Source organism: Globicephala melas, chromosome 5 (assembly GCF_963455315.2).
Source record: "Globicephala melas chromosome 5, mGloMel1.2, whole genome shotgun sequence".
In the NCBI taxonomy this organism is placed as follows: Eukaryota; Metazoa; Chordata; class Mammalia; order Artiodactyla; family Delphinidae; genus Globicephala; species Globicephala melas.
Window position 1 is genome coordinate 64,121,238 of NC_083318.1, and position 21,818 is coordinate 64,143,055.

Consider the following 21,818-nt stretch of genomic DNA (forward strand, 5'->3'; position numbering starts at 1 on the left):
CTTTTTTATCTTGGTTGTTCTAATGTAGTGGTCTCGAGGAGGCGTGAATTTGCCACCCACCTCCAGGGGATATCTGCCAATGTCTGTAGACATTTTTAGTTGTCACAACTGGGAAAAGGGGCTCTACTGGCATCTAGGGGTAGAGACCAGGGATAGGACAGCTCCCCACAATTATCAGGCTGTAAAAGTCAACAGAGCCAAGGTGGAGAAACCTGATCTAACAGCGGTTTTGCCAATTTTATTATCTTTTCAAAGAACCAAATTTGGCATTATTAGTTTTGTCTACTGTCTGCGCATTTTCTATTTGATTGATCCCCATTCTTACCTTTACTATGTCCTGCTTTCTACTGGGTTGGCCCAAAAGTTCTGTCAGTTTTAAAAGTAAAAATAAAAGACACATTTTTCATTTTCACCAAGAAGTTTATTGAACAACGTATTCGCCCTTTTGTTCCACTACTTTCTGCCATTTTTCAGGCAACTTCATAATTCCATCTTCCCAAAACTTTTACTCTTTTTGAGCAAAGAACTGTTCCAGGTGCCTTTTACAGTCTTCCAGGGAATTGAAATTTTTTCCATTAAGAGAATTTTGTAAAGACCAAAATAAATGGAAATCCAAAGGTGCAATGTCTGGTGAATACGGCAGATGAATCAGAACTTCCCAGCCGAGCTGTAACAGCTTTTGCCTGGTCATCAAAGAAACACAGTCTTGTGTTATCCTGATGGAAGATTATGCGTTTTCTGTTGACTAATTCCAGATGCTTTTCTTCGTCAAGTGCTGCTTTCAGTTGGTCTAATTTGGAGCAGTACTTGTTGCAATTCATCATTTGGTTTTCTGGAAGGAGCTCATAATAGAGGACTCCCTTCCAATCCCACCATATACACAACATCACCTTCTTTGGATGAAGACCGGCTTTTAACGTGGTTCGTGGTGGTTCATTTCGCTTGCCCCACAATCTCTTCCATTCCACATTATTGTACAGTATCCACTTTTCATCGCCCGTCACAATTTGTTTTAAAAACAGAACGTTTTCGTTACATTTAAATAGAGAACGGCATGCAAAAATACGGCCGAAAGGTTCCCACCCCCCCACCCCCCACTTAACTTACATGGAACCTGAACACCAAAGCAATTAACATAACTAAGCTCATGCAAATGATTTTCAACGCTTGACATGGATACTTTGAGTATGTCAGCTATCTCCCACATGGTATAACGTTAATTGTTCTCAATTAATGTCTACATTTGATCGCTATCAACTTCAACTGGTCTACCTGCAAGAAATCTCCAGCAGGAAACTTTGCAAACCACTTCTGACACATTCAATCAGTCACAGCACCTTCTCCATACACTGCACAAAGCTTTTTTTTGCATTTCAGTTGCGTTTTTACCTTGCTTGAAATAATAAAGCATAATATGCTGAAAATGTTGTTTTTCTTCCATCTTCAATGTTAAAATGGCTACACAAAAATTCACCAATTTTGATAAGATTTTTTTTTTTTTAATGCACACTGATATGACAGCTGTCACAATACAATCTAACAAAATTGTTTCAAAGGAAGTTAAAGACAACTAAGCGCTACTGGAGCCATCTTAACAGAAAAAACCAAACTAACTTTTTGGCCAACCCAATACTTTCTTTAGGTTTAATTTGCTGTTCTTTTCCTAGGTTCTCAGGGTAGAAGCCTATCACTGATTCTAGATTGTTCTCTTCTAATATGAACATTTAAATGCTTATCAAAATAAATTTCTCAATAAGCACTGCTACGAAGTTCAAAATATTTTCTAGTTTTCCTTGTGATTCCTTCTTTTATTCATGTATTACTCAGAAATATACTGTTTAATTTCCAAATATTTGGGGTATTTTCTGGACATCTTTTCTTACTAATTTCTCATTAAACTCCCTGTGATATTACCCCTGTATGTAATATGAATCATATTAAATGTATTGAAATTTGTTTAATGGCCCACCACATGGGCTATCTGTCTTAGTGAATGATTCATGTGCACTTGAAAAGAATGTGTATTTCTGCTGTTATTGAATGGAATGTCAATTAGGTCAAGTGCATTGGTACATTAACTCTTCTACAACCCTACTGATTTCTGCCTACTTGTTTAATCAATTACTGAAAGAGGAGTGTTGAAATTTCCATGTGTACTTGTTAATTTCTCAGCTATGTGGAAGCTGTTATTAGGTATATACTGTTGTATTTTCTTACTGCAGTGACCCCTTTATTATTATCAAGTATCTTTTCTTATCCTTGGCACTATCACTTGTTCTAAAGTCCACTTTGCTTGAAATACTGCCACTGTAACTTACGATCTGCATTAGCAAATTCTTCCAATCTTTTTACCTTTTTTTTAAAAGACAGGTTTATTGAGGTTAAATTACATAAAATTCACTTTTTAGTGTCCCATTCTACGAATTTTGACAAATACACAGTTGTGTAACCAACATTACAATCAAGGCATAGACTACTTCATCACCCTAAAAAGTTCCTTTGTGTCCCTGTGAAGTCAACCCTCAGCTGCTTCCTTAGCCCTTGGCAACCCCTGATTTGTGCTGTCTGGCAACCCCTGATCTGTGATATTCTGTGATTCCAGAATATCACATAAATGGAGTTACACAGTACATTGCTCTTTGGATCTAGCTCTATCACTTAACATAATGCATCTGAGATCCATTCATGCTGTACATATCAGTAATTCATTCAAGTGCTGAGAAGTATTCCATTGGGAATATAATTCCCAATTTAATTGGGAATTCCATTGTGTTCAGAGCCAAAAAAGACAGACACAAATGGGGAGCAGGGTAGATTAATAAAGGACACAAGGAGGGCTTCCCTGGTGGCGCAGTGGTTGAGAGTCCACCTGCCGATGCAGGGGACACGGGTTCGTGCCCCGGTCCGGGAAGATCCCACATGCCACGGAGCGGCTGGGCCCGTGAGCCATGGCCGCTGAGCCTGTGCTCCGCAACGGGAGAGGCCACAACAGTGAGAGGCCCGCATACGGCAAAAAAAAAAAAAAAAAAAGGACACAAGGAAACATATGGGGGAGATAGATCCATTCATTTTCTTGATTGTGATGATGGTTTCAAGGCTATATATGTACGTCAAAACTTGTCAAATTGTTTTGCCCTGACAGCAACTCTCTGATACCAACTGGATGTACTACATTTCAATTCAGTTCTAACACTAACTACCTGGAGTCAGCACAGACCCCGCAAGTTAAAGAGCAAAAAATTCCTTCACAAAACTCCCCGCACTTCAGATGACACATGCAAGTCCTGGGGGCCGCCTGCATTTGTGATAGGCCAGTTATGACTTTAGGGCTTCCTACAATACCCTCAGGTTCAGTAATTTGCTAGAATGACTCACAGAACTCGCTGAAAGCATTATACTTATGATTACAGGTTTATTATAAAGGACATAACTCAGGAACAGCTAAACAGAAGAGACGCATAGGTCAAGATCTTGGGGAGAGAAGGCAGGGATGAATAACTTCCATGTTCTTTCCTGGTGGATCTAACACAATACTCTCCTGGTACATCAATGTGTTCATCAACCAGGAAGCTCCTCCAGGTTTCCAGAGGTTTACTGGGCTTCCTTATGTGGGAATAATTAATTAATTAATTCATTATCATTTCATTGAGCTAGGTCACTAGCCTCCCCCCCACTTCTCCCAGTCGGCTGAAAATTCCAAATCTCCAACATTTTGCTGACAGTCCCTTCCTGAAGCTCTCCAGGAAGGGGGTCAAGAGTCACCTCATTAACATAACAAAGATACCCCTATCACTCAGGAAGTTGCAAGGGTTTTTGAAGCTCCCTGCTAAGAACTGGTAACAAAGACTAGACTAGATATATATTATAGTATCTACTTCAAACATGTGCAACCTATTGTATTTCAATTATAACTCAATACAGCTGTTTTTTTAAAAAGGCACTGTCTTGGGGGAAAAACAGTAAAGTAAAAGAACTTTAAAACCTCACTGGTAAAAATTAACTTTTAAAAGTCCAACATAGAAAATGAAAACTCTCATTCATTGTTAATTACAACCACTTTGGTGTTTTCGGCAAGTAAAAGACATGCACACCCAATGGCCCAACAATTTCACCAATGTCTATGTCTATGCCCTAAAGCAGCCTGTACATGTACAATAGAACATGCATACAAGTATATTCATAGCAATGTTGTTTGTAAAAGCCAAAAAACTAGAAGTCAGTGGCAAGAGAGGATTGGTTAAGTAGTACAATAGGGTACTTAGTATACAGCAATGAAAATAATTGAAAAACACATAAGCAATAACATGGATGAAGCTCAAACATAATACTGAAAAAGACGCATACACAAGGAACCATACTATATGATTCCATTCATATAAAATTCAAAGCTAAAACTAGAGAAAACTATATTTTTAGAGATTTGTACATAGACAGTGACACTATAAGAAAACCAGAGAGACTGCATTTATATAGTGGTTATGAAAGAAAAAGTTTATGACTGGGAGGTACACACTAGACTTTTGGGGGTGCTGATGATATTCTGAAGGTGTTGATAGTCTATTTCTTTGTTCATATGTTCACTTTATAGTTACTTGTTAAACTCTATGTACTTTTTATATGTTCACATATAAATATATACACACACACAAGATCCACCATAATATATGTATATGCATTTAATAAAATAGTTAATGGCTACTTTAATTATAATAATAGCTAATAATAAATTTTTAGGTATGATAATCATAGTATGATTTTTTTTAAATATAGTGCCCTATTTTTTAGGAATACATTCTGAAATAGTAATGAAATGCTACCTGAGATTTGCTTCAGGAGTTCATTATTCTCTTTTCTTCACTGTTGTTTTTGTTGAAGTTTTTCCATAATGAAAAATGGAAAAGTTAAAAACAAATTACATGTATCATAAGAATCTTAGATTCCTTTTAAAGGAGCTAATCTTATCACCTTTGGGGGACAGGGCCACCACCTGGCATGCAGAATGTGGGATCTTAGTTCCTAATCCAGGGATCAAACCCATGCCCCCTGCAGTGGAAGCGAGGAGTCCTAACCACAGGACCGCCAGGGAATTCCCTAATCATATTTTAGATAATGTAAAGACTTCAGAAATTTTCCATTTAAAAATAAGAGAAGGGGATTACCCTGGTGGTGCAGTGGTTAAGAATCCGCCTGCCAATGCAGGGGACACGGGTTCGAGCCCTAGTCTGGGAAGATCCCACATGCCGTGGAGCAACTAAGCCCGTGTGCCACAACTACTGAGCCTGCACTCCAGAGCCTGTGAGCCACAACTACTAAGCCCACGTGCCAAAACTACTGAAGCCCACGCACCTAGAGCCTGTGCTCCGCAACAAGAGAAGCCACTGCAATGAGAAGCCCACGCATGGCAACGAAGAGTAGCCCCCGCTTGCCACAACTAGGGAAAGTCTGTGCGCAGCAACGAACACCCAACACAGCCAAAAATAAAGAAATAAATAATTGAACAGACTTGTGATTTAGTCAAAAAAAAAAAAAAAGAGAAGGTGTAGGGAGGGGGATTGTTAATTGAAGAAATACAGTGGGTTAATGGCCGGTCTAGGACTGATAATTAAATCCAGGTCTCAAGATTACTAATCTAATAGTTTCCAGGACACCATTTTAATTCTCACATGCTTTTACGTTATCAACATTTTTCTCATATTTTACTTGCTTATTCTCTGTCTTTCCTGCACTAGACTTAAGTTTTGCAAAGGCAATAAAATGTATTCATTTATGTAGTACCAGAATCTATAAAACTATGCCTTATACACAGTGCTCAGTATTTGCTGAATTATGAATAAACTGACTAGTTCAGACAATCTCTACATGTACACTAACCTTTCAAGAACAAAAATAAAATCCACATGAAAACATGTAAGTTTTGGAGTTAAATAAGCCTTATAGTTTTATATTAATATGGTGCTTCACTCTGTAAATATATACATGGACTGCCAGATTAGAATGAGCACTGAGGGACTTCCCTGGTAGCACAGTGGTTAAGAAACCACTTGTCAATGCAGGGGACACGGGTTCGAGCCCTGGTCTGGGAGGATCCCACATGCCACGGAGCAATTAAGCCCGTGTGCCACAACTACTGAAGCCCATGCACCTAGAGCCTGTGCTCCGCAACAAGAGAAGCCCACGCACCGCAACAAAGAAGAGCCCCCACTCGCTGCAACAGAGAAAGCCCGCACGCAGCGACGAAGACCCAACGCAGCCAAAAATAAATAAAATAAAATAAATTTATTAAAAAAAGAATGAGCACTGAGCTATTTGCCAATATGCACTCCTTTCCGGTTTCACCTAATTATTTTTAACATAAATCCTTTTATCTAATATACATTTGAGGTGAAACCTGAGAGAAGCAGGCGAGGCAGGGGTATAGTTAATGCATAAGCCATTAGAACTACAAAAATTAGGGAATTCCCTGGCAGTCCAGTGGTTAGGACTCCGTGCTTTCACTGGAGGGGGCATGGATTCGATCTCTGGTTGGGGAACTAACATCCCGTAAGCCGTGCGGTGTGTCCAAAAAACAAAAAACACAATTACAAAAATTTTACGTCTACCTAATACACATTTGATGATAATTTTAGAAGTGTGTTCACATCAGAGCAACTTTGGGGCCTAAAGCTCAAAGTTCAAGTGACATAGTGACTAAATTATCACATTAATAGTATGTCTTGATTTTTTAATTTAATTTTATTTTTTGAATTTTTCTTTATGGCGAGGGAGATACCACTGCCGGGACGCCATCGAATCCCTGGACTCTTAGCCTAAAACCATGCCCAAGTTCAAGCAACAAAGAATAAAGCTAAAAGCCAAAGCAAAAAGATTTTTCAAAAGAAAAGAAGCCTCTCACTTTCAGTCTAAGCTACTTACACCTCCCCCTCCGCCACCGTCACCAGAAAGAGTGGTTATTCCTTCAACAGATACACCCCTTAGCAGAAGCTGGCTAAGACCATCCTGGAACTTCAAATTTCCCAATTTTAAAGATTCAGTAAAACTTCGGACAAATAGAGTATGGTCTACATACAATTGGTTTCAGAACTGCATGGCCCGGAGTTTGGAAGTATTGAAAGACACCATCCTGCCACCAAGAACTTCATAGTCTAAAACAATGGTTTCTCATTTTGGGAAATGAATTACGCAAGCTCCAGGAAGCACTGAAGGCCGTCTCAGAAAATTCTTCCTGTCCAAGCTGTGGTCAGATGTGTCACATGCGTGGTAAACTTACAAATGTGCCTGCATGTGCTCTAACCACCCCTGGAGACTCCGGGGCTGTACTTCCTGCCTCACTGTCACAGCCATCCAGTCATCTTTTCCTCCGCCCCTGCCTCCGCCTCTGCCTCCACCACTGACAGCACCTTTGCTGCTCAGAAAATCTGATCTCACTAAAGCACTTGAGGCTGGACCATTAAAAAAAAGTGGACCCATGCAGATAACAGTTAAAGATCTACTGACTGTGAAATTAAAGAAGACACAGAGTTTTGATGAAAGGAGGAAGCTTGCACCATCACCAAAGGCACAGAATCCACTAGTTACTGTCTCTGACCTGCAGTGCGTTTCCCTGAAACGAAAGTCCAAAGTGTTATCAACTCGAGTTACAATGTCTTCATTACTCCTGGTAAAAGCCAGTTAGATCTGCGGAAACTACTCAGAAAAGTCGATGTAGAGAGCAGCCCAGGTGGAACTCCACTTACCAATAAAGAAAATATGGAAACAGGAACTGGGCTGACCCCAGTAATGACCCAGGCCTTGAAGAGAAAGTTTCAGCTGGCTCACCCTAGAAGCCCAACTCAAACTCTGCCACTTTCTACAAGCAGCTTTGATGAACAAAATTGATGCCACCTCTGCGTGACTCCATATGATGATCCATAAAATATACAGATAATATTACCCCAATCTCTTTTTAATGTAGTATGTATAAGTAATTATGTTAATATATAATTCATTCGAAGAATTAAAGTATGTATGGAGCCCATACAGTAGCAGAAAGCGAGTGTTAGGATATTTTCTAGTTTATATGATCAATAATAGAACAGATGGGAAAATGCAATCCCGAAAGTGATGTTTATCCTGGAACTACCCAATTTAGGTTGGGGAGGTTATTCAAGTTAACTAGATAACTCTAATTTTTACTCTATAGGTGCAGTTATGACATTAAGAAAATAACCTGGGGCTTCCCTGGTGGAGCAGTGGTTGAGAGTCCGCCTGCCGATGCAGGGGACGCGGGTTCGTGCCCCAGTCCGGGAAGATCCCACATGCCGCGGAGTGGCTGGGGCCGTGAGCCATGGCCGCTGAGCCTGTGCGTCTGGAGCCTGTGCTCCTCAGCGGGAGAGGCCACAACAGTGAGAGGCCCGCGTAACGCAAAAAAAAAAATAAAGAAAGAAAGAAAATAACCTGGTGCCCATTCATCTTGGGTATTCTCAGGTAATTGAAAAGCAAAGTATTTCAGCCTGTAAAGCTCATGCACTCATTGAGTGCTGCAAACTTAATAAAAAAAACCAGACCCTCTAGATTTTATTTCTGTTCCCTATAAGCAATTAAGAAGTAAAACCATCCCCCATTCAATCCTAACTGTTCCAAAAGAACTTGAAGCAAAAACTCCAATGTGACCTTAAAAATTAGAATACCGTGGGACTTCCCTGGTGGTACAGTGGATGGGACTCCGCGCTCCCAATGCAGGGGGCCCGGGTTCAATCCCTAGTCAGGGAACTAGATCCTGCACGCATGCTGCAACTAAGAGTTCACATACCGCAACTAAGGAGCCTACATGCTGCAACTAAGGAGCTGGCGAGCCAAAACTAAGGAGCCCTGGAGCCACAGCTAAGGAGCCTGCCTGCTGCAACTAAGACCCAGCATAACCAAAAAATTAAATTAATTAATTAAAAAAAAATAGAATGTTTTTCCATTGTACCTACATTGTAAATTCCTTTTAAGAAAACTTCAGTATTCTTAAGTGCCCAGACTACTCTTCTCAAAAGTAAGTTACCTTCATACTAGTAACAGTTGATAAAACTGTATTAATACTCTAATGCTCCATACTCTAGGCCTTTATTACATCACACCCGATTTTAGTCTCTTTAAGTCTCAAAATCAAACCCAGAGCTTCTAAGTTACTCTTAAAACATCTATTTTAATGTCACTCCAATAGAACAATGGTTTCCCACTGGTAATACCTTATGGCATTTAAAACATCATAATCAGGGCTTCCTTGGTGGCGCAGTGGTCGAGAGTCCGCCTGCTGATGCAGGGGACACAGGTTCGTGCACCGGTCTGGGAAGATCCCACATGCCGCGAAGCGGCTAGGCCCGTGAGCCATGGCCGCTGGGCCTGCGCGTCTGGAGCCCGTGCTCCGCAACGGGAGAGGCCACAACTGTGAGAGGCCCGCGTACCGCAAAAGCAAACATACAAAAAAAACACATCCATAATCAATTTATAATTTTATCTTACCTTTATGTGTAGGTATGTGTATATATATTTATATATATAAATGTATATATTTATAGTATGTAAATATAAAATGTTATTTTGATTTCCACTCTCCACTCCAATCAAACTAGGTTTATTCATTATCTTCAAAAAGCATCCTGAGTATCTTTACAGCTTTGCATAGGAAAGAGTTCAACACTTGGTGAAAAAATATGTGAATATGTCATAGAATTGCTTCTACCCCTCAGTACTCTTATTAAAATCTTACCTGCTCTAGGGCTTCCCTGGTGGCGCAGTGGTTGAGAGTCCGCCTGCTGATGCAGGGGACGTGGGTTCATGCCCCGGTCCGGGAAGATCCCACATGCCGTGGAGCGGCTGGGCCCGTAAGCCATGGCCGCCGAGCCTGCGCTCCGCAACAGGAGAGGCCACAACAGTGAGAGGCCCGTGTACCACAAAAAAAAAAAAAATCTTACCTGCTCTTAAAATTTTGGCCCAAATTCTGCTTCCTCTTCTTGAAGCCCTGCTTGACTCACTCTAGTCTGAAGGAATCACTGACTCCTTTGAACTGAAAACACTATACCAATTACAAAGCAATTATCTTACAGTGTCTCCTTGCTGCAGTTATTAGTATGAAAATTATGTGTCCTCAAGAAGATTGTAATCTCCTAAGGGCTCTACATTTGTCTTATAAAGTAAGATATAAATGCATACTTTCTAAAGGAATGAAACCTATTAGTGTACTTTTTGACACGCTCTAGACTTCAGTGGTTGATCAAGTCTGAGAACAGAAATCTCCCTAAAATTCTGATTTGTCAATAGCTATGCAATCAATATATATTTCAAGACTAAGTGCTAATATTAAGATAAAACAAAAAATTAAAAATAGAACTATCATATGATCCAGCAATTTCATTTCTGGGTATTTATCTAAAGAAAACAAACACTAACTCGAAAAGATAGATGCAACCTCATGTTCATTGCAACTTTATTTACAATAGCAAAGATGTGGAAACAACCTAATGTCCACTGATGGATGAATGGATAAAGAAATTGTAGACTCTGTATACATACATATGTGTGTATGTGTGTGTGTGTGTGTGTGTGTGTATGGAATATTATTCAGCCATTAGAAAAGAATGAAATCTTGCCACTTGCAACAACACTGATAGACTCAGAGGACACTAAGTGAAATAAGTCAGACAGAGAAAGACAAATACCATATGATCTCTCTTATGGGTCAAATCCAAAAAACAAACAAACAACAGAGTATCAATACAGCTACTTCAATTTTAACAAATTGAGTTACTCTATGGAAAAAACTCAATAACCTATTTTTCTAATAAACCAATAGAGCCTACTTGAAGATACAATTTGTTTTGTTACTCATATACTTAGTCAAGGTCACTATTCTTTAATGAGACAAGGTTATTATTTCATACCTAAATTGTGTGGTATAGAAAAGTTAGATGCTACACATTTCACTATACTCTTCCTAAGGGCTAAACCAAATTACATTTTAAAGACTCATTCTATCAGCCCCAAACCATTTAACAAGCATATACTACAAAACTACACTTCACAAAGATTCCTGAAAGTTTCTGAATTACAAGAAATGTTTTACTCCATTTATTTCCACCTTCAAGATAAGCTGGTACTGCTAGAGTTCTAAAAATACCCTGAATACTAGGATTCTAAAAATAACCTGGACACTGACTGTAAAAGAGACAGTCATCATGGAAGCTATTTTTAGCTTTAAGGGGAATTCTTAAGGTCCTAAAATATTAGCCTTAAAGACTGAGGGTCTGACACTTTCACTGAGGCTTCAGAGGTTTTGACTTTTGGTTTATTGTAACCACAGATGTTCTCTAATTCCGAGTACTTGTGAGGCAGAAGGACAAAACGAGTGATGGCAACATGGCACAAATCAATGTTATTCTACAGTTTGATCCTCATAGAGAAAATCTGCAATTCAAAAAGCATATTTTAATAGGTGAATTATTTGTAATAGTACTAATGGCTAACATTTACTGATTTTTGCTATGTGCTGGGCATATTTCAAGTAACTTAAATGTACTATTAACCCATATAATACAATGATTCTTTGTGGGAGGCATTATTAACATACCCATTTAACAGATGAGAAACTTAAGCTAAGTAATTTGCTCAAGGGCATAAAAATTCAAATCCAGGCTGTGTGGCTAATCACTCTTACCTACCTCTTACCATTCTTAATCCATACATTATATATAGTATAGTATAATATGAGTGGTTATCCAAAATGACTAGAGAAAAATAAAATATATACATATATAGAGAGTATACTATAGAAACTACACGATATTATAGCGCTAGAACTACTATATGTGGTTATGTTCCCAGGCCAGCTCATAAAGCCTACTTTTCTCACAACGTAGTTAGGTGAAGACTATGGTAGAGAATGTAGACGGGGGTACATGGCTGCTTAATAGATGCCTTTAATATATTAATTTAACTTTCGGTTTTCTAACTTTCCTTTCCTTGATAAAGGTGGATCATCTGCTCTATTCTTAAAATGATCAATCATAATTTAAGGTCTTTTTACTCAGAACATTGAAAAGATACATGCACCCCAATGTTCACAGCAGCACCCTTTACAATAGCCAGGACACAGAAACAACCCAAGTCCCCATCAACAGACAAATGGCTTAAGAAGATGTCACGCACGTGCACACACACACACACAGAGAAATATTATTCAGCCATAAAAGAGAATGAAATATTGTCATTTATAGCAACATGCATGGACCTAGAGAATATTATGCTTAGTGAAATAAATCAGAGAAAGACGAAGACTATATGATATCACTTATATGTGGAATCTAAAAAGAATCTATATACAAAACAGCAACAGACTCATAGAAAACAAACTTGTGGTTACCAGAGGAGAGGTGGGGGAGGGAGAAATCAGGAGTATGGGATTAACAGATACTGATACAAACAACAGATACAAACTACTATATGTAACATATATAAGCAACAACAACTGTATAGCACAGGGAATTATACAATATTTTTTAATAAGCTATAATGGAATATAATCTACAAAAAATGAAAAACCCACAATGAAAAGCAGCTGGCTTTCCTTAAGGTTAAATGGATTAAGATTTGGACAAAAGAAAGAAAGGAATAATGAGGTTCAAGCAAAGTGTATATATGTAAAAAACAGATGGACTTAATTATGGTTCAAGCAGTGAGAGCCAGAAAATAAGCAATAGTAAGTACAGGGAAATTCCCTCCCTAGGGGCAAGATAAAAAGGGGTACAGTGGGAAAGACTAGATAGTGGCAGAGAAGCAGAATTGGGCAAAGTCTCCCTATTATCAGTTGCCCCAAAATACTTCTGCCCAGAAGAACTTGATGACTGCTAGAGAAAGGGAAAACCAAAACCTGGTTCTTTGAAAACAAACAAAATGGACAAACTTTTAGCTCGACTGACCAAGAAAAAAGAGAGAAGACTCAAATTACTAGATTCAGAAATGAAAGAGGGTCTATTACTACTGATTTTACTGAAACAAAAAGGATTGTAAAGAAATTCTATGAACAATTATATGCCAATAAATTAGATAACTTAGATGAAGTGCATAAATTTCTAGAAAGACACAAACTACTGAAACTGACTTAAGAAACAGAACCTTAAAATTTGTGAATCACTGTTGTATGCCTGAAACTTACATAATATTGTAAATCAACTATACTTCAATTAAAAAAGAATAGAGGGCTTCCCTGGTGGCACAGTGGTTGAGAGTCCGCCTGCTGATGCAGGGGACACGGGTTCGTGCCCCCGTCCGGGAGGATCCTGCATGCCACGGAGCGGCTGGGCCCATGAGCCATGGCCGCTGAGCCTGCGCGTCCGGAGCCTGTGCTCCGCAACGGGAGAGGCCACAGCAGTGAGAGGCCCGTGTACCACATAAAAAAAAAAAAAAGAAAATATGAATAAACCTATAACAAAGGAAGAGACTGAATTATCAAAAACTAGAAACAAAGAAAAGCCCAGGCCCAGATGTCTTTATTGCTGAATTGTACTGAACACGTAAAGAATACCAATTTTCCCAGAAGTCTTCCCAACAATGAAAGATGGTAAAACACTTCCAACTCATTTTATGAAGTCAGTATTATCCTGATACCAAAACTAGACAAAAAAATCACAAGAAAACTACAGACCAGTATCTCTTATGACTATGGATGCAAAAATCTTCAACAGCATACTAGCAAACCAAATCTTCAACAGATAAAAAGAATTCTATTATAACCAAGTGAGATTTATGCCAAGAATGCAGTGTTGGTTTAACATTTGAAAATCAATTAATGTAATACATTATATCAGTAGAATAAAAAACAACAATCACATGATGCTTAATAGATGCAAAAAAGCATTTCACAAAATCTGACACCCTTTGATGATAAAAATACTCAAGAAACTAGGAATAGAAGAGAAATTCCTCAGCAAGATAAAGGGCATTCATGAAAAATCCACAGTCAATATCATACTTCAAGGTGGAAAACTGGATGCTTAAGATTAAGAACAAGACAAGGATGTCTGCTTTCACCACTCCTGTTTGACATTATACTGAAGGTTCTAGCCAGGGCAGCTGGACAGATAAAGACATAAAAGGCATCTATTAGAAAAGAAGTAAAGTTATCTCTATTCACAGATTACATGATTTTGCACATAAAAACTCCTCTTAAGGAATTTATTAAAACCAATTAGAACTAATAAGTTTAGCAAAGTTGCATAATACAAAATCAATATACAAAAATCAATTAAATTTCTAAATACTTGGAGTGAAAAATCTGAAAATGAAATTAAGAAAACAATTCCATTTACAATAGCATTAAAAGAATAAATTATATTAGGAATAAATTCAACAAAAGAAGTGTAAAACTTATACTCTGAAAACTACAAACACTGTTGAAAGAAGTCAAAGATCTAAATAAATGAAGAAACATCCCACGTTCATGGACTGGAAGACTTAGCATTGTTAAGATGGCAACAGTCCCCAAACTGATATATAGATTCAATGAAATCCTCATCAGAATCCAAGCTGACTTCTTTGTAGAAGGTGACATGCTGATTCTAAAGTTCATGCAGAATAGTTAATCCTGAGAAAGAACAAAGTAGGAGGATTCACATTTCCTGATTTCAAAACTTACTGCAAAGCAACACCAATTAATATGGTGTATAAAGTTCTCATCACAGACCCCTGTGGAAGGCAGCCGAATAGAAGGACTTGTGCTCACCTCCTCTTGCGAGAGCACTGAAATCACAACTAACTGCTGAACAACCATTGATAGAAGACACTGGAACCCACCAAAAAAGATACCCCATGTCCAAAGATAAAGGAGAAACTGCAATGAGATGGTAGGAGGGGCACAATCACGATAAATCAAATCCCAAAGCCATGGGTGGGCGACCCACAAACTGGAGAATAATTATACTACAGAAATTTTCCCACTGGAGTGAAGGTTCTGAGCCCCACATCAGGCTTCCCAGCCTGGGGGTCCGGCAACAGGACTAGGAATCCCCAGGGAATGTGCAAGTGGGATTTGACTGCAGGACTTCCACAGGACTGGGGAAAACAAAGCTCTCATCACAAGGAAAAGAAACATTTAAAAAATCTATACAAGTTGATGGATGTTAACTAAACTTACCGTGGTAATCATTTCACAATATATGTAAACCATTTGGCACATCTCAAACTTATACAACGCTGTATGTCAATTATATCTCAATAAAACTTGGGGGGGAAAGTGTGGTAGTGGGCACAAGGACAGACTTACAAACCAGTGGAATAGAATTAAGAGTCCAAAAAGAAACGCATACAGCAATGGTCAACTAATTTTCAACAAACGTGCCAAAGCCATCCAATGGGGAAAGAACAGCCTTTTCAATAAATGGTGCTGGAACAACCAGACATCCACATGCAAAAGAATTAACTTGGGGCTTCCCTGGTGGCGCAGTGGTTGAGAGTCCGCCTGCCGATGCAGGGGACACGGGTTCGTGCCCCGGTCCGGGAGGATCCCACATGCATCAGAGCGGCTGGGCCCGTGAGCCATGGCCGCTGGGCCTGCGCGTCCGGAGCCTGTGCTCCGCAGCGGGAGAGGCCACAACAGTGAGAGGCCCGCGTACCGCAAAAAAAAAAAAAAAAAAAATTATAAAAAAAAAAATAAAAAAAAAAGAATTAACTTGGACCCTTACTTCAAACCATATACAAAACAAATTTTGACCAATTTAAATTTTTGAACAATTTGACCAAAACAGATTAAGGACCTAAATGTAAGAGATAACACTGTAAAACTCTTAGAAGAAAACAGTCATATATCTTTGTGACCTTAATTTAGGCAATGGTTTCTTAGATATGATACCAAAAGTGTGACAAAAAGAAAAACCAAAATAGATAAATTGGACTTCATCAAGATAAAAAACGTTTGTACTTCAAAGGACATCACCGGGCTTCCCTGGTGGCGCAGTGGTTAGGAATCTGCCTGCCAATGCAGGGGACACGGGTTCGAGCCCTGGTCTGGGAAGATCCCACATGCCACGGAGCAACTAAGCCCGTGCACCACAACTACTGAGCCTGCACCCTAGAGCCCGTGAGCCACAACTACTGAGCTTGCGTGCCACACTACTGAAGCCAGCGTACCTAGAGCCCTTGCTCTGCAACAAAAAGCGAAGCCACTGCAGTGAGATGCCCGTGCACCACAATGAAGAGTAGGCCTCGCCTGCGGCAACTAGAGAATGCCTACGCAGCAATGAAGACTCAACACAGCCAAAAATAAATAAATGAATTAATTAATTTATTTTTTAAAAAAAGGACATCACCAAGAAAGTGAAAAGACAACCCACAGAACAGAAGAAAATTCTTGCAAATCATATAACTGATAAGGAACTCATATCCAGAATATTTATATATATGAAACATTTACAATTCAATAAGAAGACAAATAACCCAATTTAAAATGGAATAAAGATCTGAATAGATATTTCTCCAAAAAAGATACACAAATGGCTAATAAGCACATGAAAAGATTCTTGACATCATTAGTTATCAGGAAAACGCAATTAAAACTACAATAAAACACCACTACACATCCACTAGGTTGGCTAGAATCAAAAATTACACAGATAAGAAAATTATAAGTGTTGATGAGGATGTGAAGAAATTGGAACCCTCATACACTATTGATGAGAATATAAAATGGTGCACTTTGGAAAAGTTTGTCAGTTCCTCAAATGAGTTACATATGACCTAACAATTAAGTAAAAATGTCTACACTAAAACTTGTACGTGAATATTTATAGCAGCATTATTCCTAATAGCCAAAAGGTGGAATCAACCCAAATGTCCATCAACTGATGAATGGATAAACAAAATTTCATACATCCACACAATGGAATATTATTTGGCTGTAAAAAGGAATGAAGTACTGATGCTACAAAATGGATGAACCTTGAAAACATTATCTTAAGTTAAAGAAACCAGTCATGAAAGACCAACATGTTATATAATTCCAATTATATGATATGTCCAAATCAGGGAAATGTGCAGAGACAGAAAGCAATTTAGTGATTGCTTAGGGCTGGAGGGGCATATGGGAATGACAGCTAAAGGGCAGGTGGTTTCTTTTTGAGAAGATAAAATTGCTCTAGGGCAGGGATCCCCAACCCCCATTAGGAACCGGGCCACACAGCAGGAGGTGAGCCGCGGGCGAAAGATCGTCTGTATTTACAGCTGCTCCCCATCGCTCGCATTATCACCTGAGCTCTGCCTCCTGTCAGATCAGCAGCAGCATTAGACTGTCATAGGAGCACGAACCCTACTGTGAACCGCGCACGTGAGGGATCTAGGTTGTGTGCTCCTTATGAGAATCTAATGCCTGATGATCTGAGGTGGAGCTGAGGCAGTGATGCTAGCGCTGGGGAGTGGCTGCAAATACAGATTATCATTAGCATCATGAGACTTCACCTTCCAATGCAGGGGGTGTGGGTTTGATCCCTGGTTGGGGAGCTAAGACCCCACAAGCCTCACGGCCAAAAATATCAAAACATAAAGCAGAAGCAATACTGTAATAAATGCAATAAAAAAGACTTCAAAAATGGTCCACATCAAAAAAATCTTAAAAAAAAAATCCTATCAGTGAGTGGCAAGTGACAGCTAAGCTGCATCTGGTGGCAGGCTTTACAGTGGCAAGTGAGTGGACGTACTTCAATTGTACAGCTGCATATGGTGGCAGGCTTTAAGTCAGAATTCGACACTTATTTTAGTCTGCGCGTGGCCCACCATTATTTTATTTACCACTTCCGTCCGTGCCTCTTTCCCACACTGTGCACTTGTCTCAGTCAGTCTGGTAAGCCCACAAGCTAACCCTAGCCAAAATGAGTAAAAAACAAACACCACTGGAGAGCTTCTTGGAAAAGGGGGAAAGACCCAATGATGAGACAGCAGAAGACTTTAAGACTGCCAACAAAAAGAAAGCTGCATTTAAAAGAAAATACCAAGAGTCCTACTTAAATTACGGGTTCACTGCAACAGGTGATTCACATTCTCCAAGCCCACTTTGTATAACATGTGGCGACTGGTTACCCAACGAAGCCATGAAACCTTCAAAACTGCTTTGCCACATGGAGACCAAGCACCCTGCATCAAAAGACAAGCCTTTGGAATTGTTCAAAAGAAAAAAAAATGTGAACACAAAGAACAGAAGCAATTATTGAAGGCCAACACTTCATTAAATGTGTCTGCACTGAGAGCATCATTCTTAGTGGCTAACCACATTGCTAAAGCTAAGAAGCCCTTTACTATCGGTGAAGCGTTGATCGTGCCTGCTGCTAAGGACATCTGTCAAGAACTTTTAGGAGAGGCTGCAGTTTCAAAGGTGGCACATGTTCCTCTTTCAGCTAGCACCATAACTAGACAAATTGATGAAATAGCAGAGGATACTGAGGCACATTGTTAGAGAGGATTAATGAATCACCATGGTACGCAATCCAAGCTGAGTCTACTGATGTTGACAACAACGCAACAATGCTTGTTTTTGTGATATATATTTTTCAGGAGGATGTGCATGAGGATATGTTATGTGCACTTTTGTTGCCAACCAACACCACAGCTGCAGAACTATTCAAGTCTTTGAATGATTACATATCAGGAAAACTGAACTGGTCATTTTGTGTCAGTATATGCATGGACAGAGTGGCTGCCATGACTGGACGGCTTTCTGGTTTTACTACTCGGGTCATAGAGATCGCTTCTGAATGTGAGTCTACATGCTGTGTCATCCATAGAGAAATGCTGGCTAGCCGAAAAATGTCACGTGAACTTAACAACATTTTACAGGATGTGATTAAAATTATCAACCACATTAAAGTACATGCCCTTAACTCACATCTGTTCATGCAGCTCTGTGAGATGGCTTTCTAAAGGTAGATCACTGGACAGAGTTTTTGAGTTAAGAGAGCCACTCCAGGAATTTCTTTTAGAAAAACAGTCACCAGTGGCAGCACGTTTCAGTGACAAAGAATGGGTCGCAAAACTTGCTTACTTGTGTGACATATTCAACCTGCTCAATGAACTCTGTCACTTCAGGGGAGAATGACAACTGTGTTCAAGTCGGCAGATAAAGTGGCTGCATTCAAAGCCAAACTGGAATTACAGGGGCGACAAGTGAACATTGGGATTTTTGACATGTTTCAAACATTAGCAGAGATTTTGAAAGAGACTGAGCCAGGGCCTTCTTTCTCCCAGCTGGTGCATCATCATCACCTATCTCAGCTTTCAGAAGAGTTTGAGCATTACTTCCCAAGCACAAAAGACCCCCGAACTGGGAAGGAATGGATCTGCGACCCATTTGTGAATAAGCCAGGTGAATCGACTTTGTCCGTGCGAGAAGAGGATCAACTGCTTGAGATGGCAAATGACGGTGCCCTTAAAAATATGTCTGAGACAACTTCAAATCTCTATACCTTCTGGATTAAAGTCAAGGTGGAATATCCTGAGATTGCCACAAAAGCACTGAAAAGCCTGCTTCGATTTACAACATCCTATCTTTGTGAAGCAGGGTTTTCTGCAGTGACAGCAGCCAAAATGAGATTACAGAGTAGACTGGGCATAAGCAAGACACTTTGGGTGTCACTGTCTCCCATCATCCCAGATGTGACCATCTAGTTGCAGGAAAACAAGCTCAGGCCTCCCACTGATTCTGCATTATGGGGAGTTGTATAATTATTTCATTATATATTAAAATGTAATAATAATAGAAATAAAGTGCACAATGAAAGTAATACACTTGAATCATCCCAAAACAATTCCCTCGCCGTCCGTGGAAAAAACCGTCTTCCACAGTCCTTGGTGGAAGGACGTGGTCCTTGGTGCCAAAACGGTTGGGGACCGCTGCTCTAGGGAATTCCCTGGCGGTCCAGTGGTTAGGACTCCGCACTCTCACTGCTGAGGGTGCGGGTTCAATCCCTGGTTGGGGAATTAAGATCCCGCAAGCCACACATTGCAGGTTGCACGTATCTGTGAATATACTAAAACCAGTGATTGTACACTTTAAATAGGTGGATTGTACACTTTAAATAGGTGAATTGTACACTTTAAATCGGTGAATTGCATGGTATACGAATTACCTCTCAATAAGGATGTTTTTAAAACAAGACAATACAGATGAATAAAAATGAACTAGAGAGGACTTCCCTAATGGCACAGTGGTTAAGAATCCACCTGCCAGTGCAGGAGACACTGGTTCGATCCCTGGTCCAGGAAGATCCCACATGCCGCAGAGCAACTAAGCCCGTGAGCCACAACTACTGAGCCTACATGCCACAACTACTGAAGCCCGCAGGCCTAGAGCCCGAGCTCCGCAACAAGAGAAGCCACCGCAATGAGAAGCCCATGCACTTCAACGAAGAGTAGTCCCCGCTCACTGCAACTAGAGAAAGCCCCCGCACAGCAATGAAGACCCAACGCAGCCCAAAATAAATGAATAAATAAATTTATTTTAAAAAATGAACTGGAGAGATAAAAGCCTCACATCTTTCCAAAAAAATATTCTTTTAAATGTTAAGGTCCCTTTAAGGCAATGAAAAAGGTTCAACTGAGAGAGCTGTGATTTACAAGCCACCTTCCAACATCAGGAAAGAAAATAACTGAAAGGGAAGACACATAATCGCCCTAGACAATGTAAGCCAAGTAAGCTACCCATGGCTTTTTCTATATAACCACTGGGCATTGACATCTATAGCATATAGACTTCTCTTCCTCCTGTAAGTTCTAAGCAAACATAGAGGGGCAAAAAAGAGTCACCCAGAGAAACTAAGGGAGACCGCAAAGGTTCAAAGACAGGACAATCTTTTGCAAGGCAAAATGCATGCCTTTTACAAAGTGAAAAAGTCCCAAGGAATTGTAAGACCACAAAACTAAAGCCTAGGCCTGGGGGGAAAAACACATTAGCTTGCAGTGTGTGTAGTCTATAACCCTTAACTATGACTATGGGGGAGGGAGGGAAAGAGTCTTAACATACCCATTCTCAACAGAGGAAAAAACTTCAAAGAAAAGATTTTATATAGGTTACATTGTTGGTAAGAAGAGGATCCAGGATTTAGATGTAAATCTTCAGATTCTCAATTCAGAATTCCCAGACTAAGAATTTAAATTTACAATTCACTCTAGATCAAAGACCCAATTAATATCCCAGCATTATACTTCCTTATTCACAGAGTGACTACATGCCCCAATTTGCCTCAAATAGTTCATACCTGTTGTCTCAGAATTACTGAAAGCATCTCTCACTAATTTATCTCATCAATGTTTTTCATCTTCATCCCACTTGAGTCACATCTTGAACCTCATTACAAAGTGTTTTACTTCTTAAAAAGTTCCCTTTTTAGGGACTTCCCTGGTGGTCCAGTGGTTTAAAATCCTTTTAGAACATTCCACCCCTAACTCCTTCATTTTTTATTCTCACTAAATCTACTCATTGCCTTCAATATGAATTCTAAATCTTCAATCATATTCTACAGGCCCCTCCTGCCTTACTTACCTCCCTGTCTGCCTACACCCAAGTGTAGCCATTTCAGTCAAACTCTAATAGTATTGCGCCTACAGCCATCCCAGATTTTGGTAATTTTTTGATTGTCAATCTCCAATCCACAGTGGTTCCTATTGGCTGAGTCCACTGAGACAACAATGCTAAGGACTGATGAGCATACACACTCATTCTACCCTGATCTCTGAAACTGATCTCCTCCTTAGAGCACAAAAAGAACACAAACTAAATTCTGGATTTATTCAGACCATGTGTGTGAGTTCTGTTCTACCTC

The 21,818-nt window shown here is 39.7% G+C and overlaps 1 protein-coding gene and 1 pseudogene across 8 annotated transcripts in view; one reads left to right on the forward strand and one right to left on the reverse strand.

Annotated features, from left to right (window-relative positions):
* PDS5A (PDS5 cohesin associated factor A) overlaps positions 1-21,818 on the reverse strand; it is a 127,211-nt gene that overhangs the window by 85,309 nt on the left and 20,084 nt on the right. The gene's annotated exons all lie outside the window — the stretch shown is intronic.
* Positions 6,815-7,875, forward strand: LOC115865961 (proline-rich protein 11 pseudogene; annotated as a pseudogene).